The sequence below is a fragment of the Cnephaeus nilssonii genome (genome assembly GCF_951640355.1).
Source record: "Cnephaeus nilssonii genome assembly, chromosome: 16".
Taxonomy (NCBI): Eukaryota; Metazoa; Chordata; class Mammalia; order Chiroptera; family Vespertilionidae; genus Cnephaeus; species Cnephaeus nilssonii.
Window position 1 is genome coordinate 46,728,070 of NC_137087.1, and position 6,000 is coordinate 46,734,069.

General features: G+C 42.2%; 1 protein-coding gene across 2 annotated transcripts in view; it reads right to left on the reverse strand.

Moving 5' to 3' along the window:
- The window catches only part of COL17A1 (collagen type XVII alpha 1 chain), a 50,206-nt gene extending 45,994 nt beyond the window's left edge, over window positions 1–4,212 (reverse strand). For both annotated transcript variants that reach the window (XM_079793680.1, XM_079793679.1), the window contains exon 1: window positions 4,079–4,212. The gene's annotated coding sequence lies outside the window, so the exon portion shown is untranslated. The remainder of the gene's footprint in view (window positions 1–4,078) is intronic.
- Between the last annotated feature and the right edge of the window lie 1,788 nt (window positions 4,213–6,000).

Consider the following 6,000-nt stretch of genomic DNA (forward strand, 5'->3'; position numbering starts at 1 on the left):
AGATTATTTTTTTGGATAAAGTTCGAATTGGATTCTAGAATTCTGGGGCAAGCCACTTCTGCCCAGGACACCCCTTGCTTGAAGGTTTCTGCTTTCAAGCTTTTTTCCTTGCCTGGTGACTTTAGTGCCTAATACCATCATACTTTCACATGCCCAAAAAACTATTTTAATTTCTTTTTAAAACCAGAAGGAAAAATGGACACACTCCAACCTGGATTACCTTATTCCAATGCAGTTATAAAATAAATACAATTTTTTTAAGGATTTTTTTATTTTTTAACGGAGGAAGGGGTCCCAAAGGCAAAAGTGTCTAGGACCCATGAAAGTCATAATTAACCCTGAGTGACTTCCCACCTTGAAAAGCAAGACCACATGCAACCACCTGGTAGGGTTAACCAAGATCGGCACACCTAGCTTCAGGGCTGGGTTGAATGTGCCAACTTCTTGCTCATCGAAGTTTTTTAAACGCAGCTCTAGGCAAGGAATGAAGCATCATGGAAAAACTCCGAGGTGGATCTGAGAAGCCACAGAAGGCCTTTTTGTAGGTATGTGCCCCAAAGCCTAGAGGAGGGGCCCATAAACAGTTTAACAAGGGAATCCAGCCTCTCTGGAAGGCCAGACCTGGCCTGTGACTCTGCATCCCAGCAATAACCTGTATGATTTTGTCATGCAAACCTACATATAACTGGATATCCTCTTTGAAATCCTTTGTTTAAGCATTAATTGCTTTGGTACCTCTGAAGCCCCTCTCCACTTAAAAAAAAAAAAAAAAAAAAGGTCATTAGCTGTGAACCATTTTGAAGATTAAACATTCAAATGCACCTGGCTGCCGATGGGTGCACCTAGGATGACACCTGAATCCATAGGAAACATTATCCTGAAAGGCACTGTTTATAACAATCCATGGAAACTTTTACTTCCCACAAATGATTGCTTATTTTGATCCTTTAATGAAAGTTGCTGCCAGCAACTATAACTTTGGCATGGGATGGGTTTATTCCACTTGTGGCCATCAAGGCAGGCTGATGACCTTTTAAAAAAAAAAACACTTAAAAAATATATATTTTATTCATTTTTTTTTCCAGAGAGGAAGGGAAAGGAATAGAGTTAGAAACATCGATCAGCTGCCTCCTCCACACCCCCTACTGGAGATGTGCCCGCAACCAAGGTACATGCCCTTGACTGGAATCGAACCTGGGACCCTTCAGTCTGCAGGCCGATGCTCTATCCACTGAGCCAAACTGGCCAGGGCAGGCTGATGACCTTTTGGTAAGAGTTGAAGTGTCTAAGTAGCAAAACAGGCAAGTGTTTTCTTGTTGTTTCTATACCCAGAAGAATAACAGACTTTCCCCGCCCCTCCGTCTTTTTCTTAAATCCTAATTACGGAGCCCTGAGATCTGCAGCAAAAAGCCAAGGGTTTCCCAACTTCCAGAGACATCGTGCTAAGAAATCAGATGCCCTTCTTCAGAGTCTGGGGTGGGAGGGCACAGACCTACAAAAAGACCTTCTGTGGCTTCCCAGATCCACCTGGGAGTTTTGCCAGGATGCTTCATTCCTTGCCTAGAGCTGGGATAGAATGTGGCCTAGGTGGGTGCAGGATGGCCCCTTGCCTCTCTCTCAGCCTGAAGCCCTTCCAATGTGTGTCCCATGGCCAAACAGAAAGATTTCTTGGGCCTGAAATGTACAAGATGGAACTCTGTTGACTTTGCCAAAATTTTCCCAGACTGGTAGTCTGAAGTTGGCAGGAATGTGTTGGGAGATGGATTCCTTTAAACCAAATGTGAGAGGAAACTTTCTGTAAGTGGGTTATCAAATGGAAAACGAGGGGTTGAGGCACAAACCTAGACTGGGATCATCCTGTGGGATCTACAGTATTTCCACAAGACTTCCTTTTTAAACATTTTAAGTGCCGATGGATTTAAAAAGCATAAATAACAGTAGGGAAAGGAAATTACATGCCTAGGCACAAGCCCAATCCTGTCTTTCTGAGCAGTGCACTCTCCTCCAAAAAACACTACTTAATGGAAACACAGTCGAGTAGAATAATTTTTAACTTCTTGGATGTTTGGGCCGCTTCACCAGAACTAAGGATGAGCAGTCACTCAAGTTCTTCATTTCAGAAGTATGCTAATTTCCATCTATAGTTCTAAGGGGGCTGCTTTGTGGTTATTTCATAGTTAATGCTCTGTTGAACTGATCCCATGCCATTTTCTGATGCAAAAAAAAAAAAAATGCAATTTCAAAATCATTTTTCTACTTCTTTGAGTTTTTTCTTTTCACTTCATTTAAATGATGTCACATCCACCTAAAACTAGTCCAATGATATGAGGTGTAACACACACACACACACACACACACACACACACACACACACACAAGCAAGGACAGTAATAGAAAACCACAGCATAGACCTCATCTTATTCTAATGGCTCATTAAACACCTTGGTCTTTGATACAAAGAAAGGAATAAAGAAGCGAAATGTTTTTCTCTCTATTTTCTATTTTAATAATGAATGTCCCTATACTCTGCTAAGGTATCACAAGCTTGTTTTCTTTTTATAGCTATTACTCCAATCTCTGTACACTTTAATACAAAACAACAACAAAATGGCCAAAGTGTAAGAAAACCACCCTCTAGCTTTGATCAGTAGACATAGAGGAACCAAGCAGTTTGACAGCAAAGAAAACCAATGCCCTGGGGTTGATTGCCTCCAAGCTTTTGTCTTTAGCCCAGCAATGGGTTGGCCCACTTGCAATACTTGGCGTCTTCGGATTTTCAGAGCTTGGGAGTGGGGAAGCTTGGGCACCAGCTTTGTGATTATGCTGCTTGTTTACAGCCATGTTTGGTTAAACCCTACTGCTGTTAATAACAACAAATGAGCCAAACCAGGCAAACACAGATTTCTTTGGGTCAGGCATCATTTAAGAATGTGGTCAGTTCTCAGGTCAGATTGGTTTCACTAAAATAAGGAGTTTCTATCTAAGCTTAAATCAGAACTGTTCACTTTAGCTTTCCCCATGTAAACTCTGCCCAGATTTTTGGGGTGTTTTGAAGGGGCTGAGAGTAAAGCAGGCCCCTCTGATTCTCTGAAGGGGCTGGCCGCCTGCTTTAGTTTAGTTGTGACTTAGCTCTGTGCCTTAGCTCTAAGAGGTGGGTAGGAACTATTCTGCTTTTTCAAATGAAACTCTTTATAACATTTCACTACATTTTATGGACAGAACAAATCCAACCAGTAGGCTACTGATGAACTGCTTCTCAAAAGAAGTGGTGTGCCAGAGGCTTTGCTTATACTTCAGAAAGTGAAGTAGTAATTTGTCAGTTAGTAGTTAATGTGGTCCAGTGGGACTCCTAAGCCAGTAATTCTCACCCCAAAATGACTTTGGGGGCCCAAATTGGCCAGTTAAAGTATGAACACACTCAATTTTTTTTTGTTCTACATTTGTCTCCAGGAAATTCCTGGATTAATTATATCATTGCAGATATTTCACGTTACTTTAGATTAGGCAAGTAGTAATTTTAGAGTGTGATAAACAACAATGTTCGCCCAGCGCCTTCAGCTTAACCAGAACCTGGCAGCACAGAGGCCTGGGCAGCACATCAGCTCTTAGTGCTCAGGGGCTGTTTCCCGAAGGCTCCCTTACCTCCACTTCACCTCTGCTGTCAGGGGAGAGAGGGAAAGAGAGGGAGTGGGAGAATGAGAGAGAACGCGAGAGAGGTTGAGAGAGAAGAAATCATAAACTCTTATCATATTCTAAATAAAACAACTTAACACAAGCCATTTTATAACACTGAAAATAACACAAAAAATTCTGGCAATAGAGCCCAGTGTATCTTAATTAGCCTTTTTCTTCTCTTTACCACTGATGCATCTTTCTTGTTGATCCTTTAAAAGACTTATCCTAAGCAGAATGCATAAACCAAAGTCATCACTATGATCAATTAATCACTTCAATGAGAACACTTGAAATTCAACAACTTTATCTTATTTTCTCCAACAAACATTTAAGTTCTAAATGTCAAATCTCAAATCAAAGTCTCAGGCAAAGGGAGAAAAGTCAAAGTCTTCCTGTTACTCACCTCGTTTGAGATTTTGGAGGAATGGGAAACAACTTTGAATAAATCCCCCCTCTCTCTTCCCCTGATGTTTTCTTCTAGACGTTTGCAGTTCCCACTTTTTTTATCCAGACCCAGCCAAGGTGTGTTAAAGCTGAGTGATCTTTCAGAAATGTTCACTTCTTCTCCCCCCCTTGTTTCTTTCAGTCCTTTGCTCCCAGACAAGTCCCGACAAAGGTGTGTCGTGGTTTACAGCGTTACTCCACCCTCCCAATTATCTGACACTTGCGGGATTTAAAAAAAAAAATCTGCCTCCAGGAATCAAACTTTATAGGAGGCAGAAATTTTCTCCTACCTGTTTAGGAGGATTAACCATTTCTGGGCCGATGGGGGGAAAATGGAACAAAGGTCAGTGTAAAGGAAATTCCCTTGTTTTACTTCTTACCTTCTTTAGCCAGAGAACTGCCACAACTTGGTATTCCCCTTCCTCACTGCCATGGAATACGCAAAAGCCCAATATGCATGATCCGTGGTGTAGCTGGGCATGTAGTGGCCTGTGGTCAAGTCGTCTGAGCCCCAGAAGAACGGTGAAGTTGGCAGGATTGATGTTTGGGACCTCTTTCCCCCATTCTGACCCAAGCCAGGTCAAGTCCACCTGGAAGAAATAGTAGGTGGACTAATTTTGAATAAGATGTTAGTGACAGAAAATGTGAAGCAATTGGTGGAATGGGGATTCATATTTTTAAAATAAGGCAACCTGATATAGTGATGCTGACTCCAAAGAGTGACATGCTAGTCACAGGATTTAGGCATGTAGCCACCTAAATAATGGAGAGAGGTACTGTTGGGGAGGGTTAAGGATGTTCTTGTTCCTCAAATCAGCAACTGCATAGTCTCCATACACCTGGGTGGACTCCCAGAGGCCCTGCCATTTCAGGTGCATTCCGTGGAACCCTTGGACTTCCCTCGAGGGCCAATTTGCACCAATCTAGATAATTTTTATGATTATCTGAAGAGCATCTGGCTTTCCAGGACCCCTAAAGACTAGCTGAGACTCTTGGAGTAGGTAATATGGGAAGTCTCAACTCAGAACTCACTCAGGCTTCTTTGGAGCCATAGCACCTTCTTGGGACCCAATATCAGTTTTGGATTCTCAATTCTGAGGCATCATTCTAAGATCCTGGAGGGGAGCCATGGAATTCCTTTAGCAGAACACCAATGCATGTCTGCACCCTGCTATGTACAGACATGCATTGAAGGGTTTGAACACCACTTGTGGGGTTCTCTCTCCAACGCTCCCAATATTCTGCTTGGAGTCACACATTTCAGAACCCTTCCAATGTCCCAGAATCTGATGCTATTGGGTTCTTGCTTTCTGGAATGTTCCTGCCTTCCCCAAATAAATACTTACTCAACATGTCTGCTGTCAGTCTCAGAGGAGAAGAGCACTGAAAAATCTGGAAGACAGACAGCATGAAATTGGCACAACCCTGCATCATTCATTCACTTATTTATTAATTCATAAATTGAACAAAAATATATTCAATCATGCTTGGAACCAGACATTGAAGTATATGCTGAGAGTTCAGTGGTGAAACATAGACATGTCCTCTGTCATTAGGGATTTCACAGCCTAGTGGAGTAAGATCGGCCTTAAACAATGGAATACTCTATAGGACTGCCATAACAAAAATACTGGTGGCTTAAACAACAGAAATTATTTTTTTTCTCCCAGTTCTGGAGGTGGGAAGTCCAAGATCAAAATGTCAGTGGGTTTGGTTTCTCCTGAGGCCTCTCTCCTTGGCTTGCCGATGGCAATCTTCTTGCTGGGTCCTCACATGGCCTTTTCTCTGTGTGTGTGCACCCCTGGTGTCTCTCTTTATAGATCCTAATAATCTCCTCTTCTTATAAGGACACCAGCCAGATTGGTTAAGGCCCATCTTCAC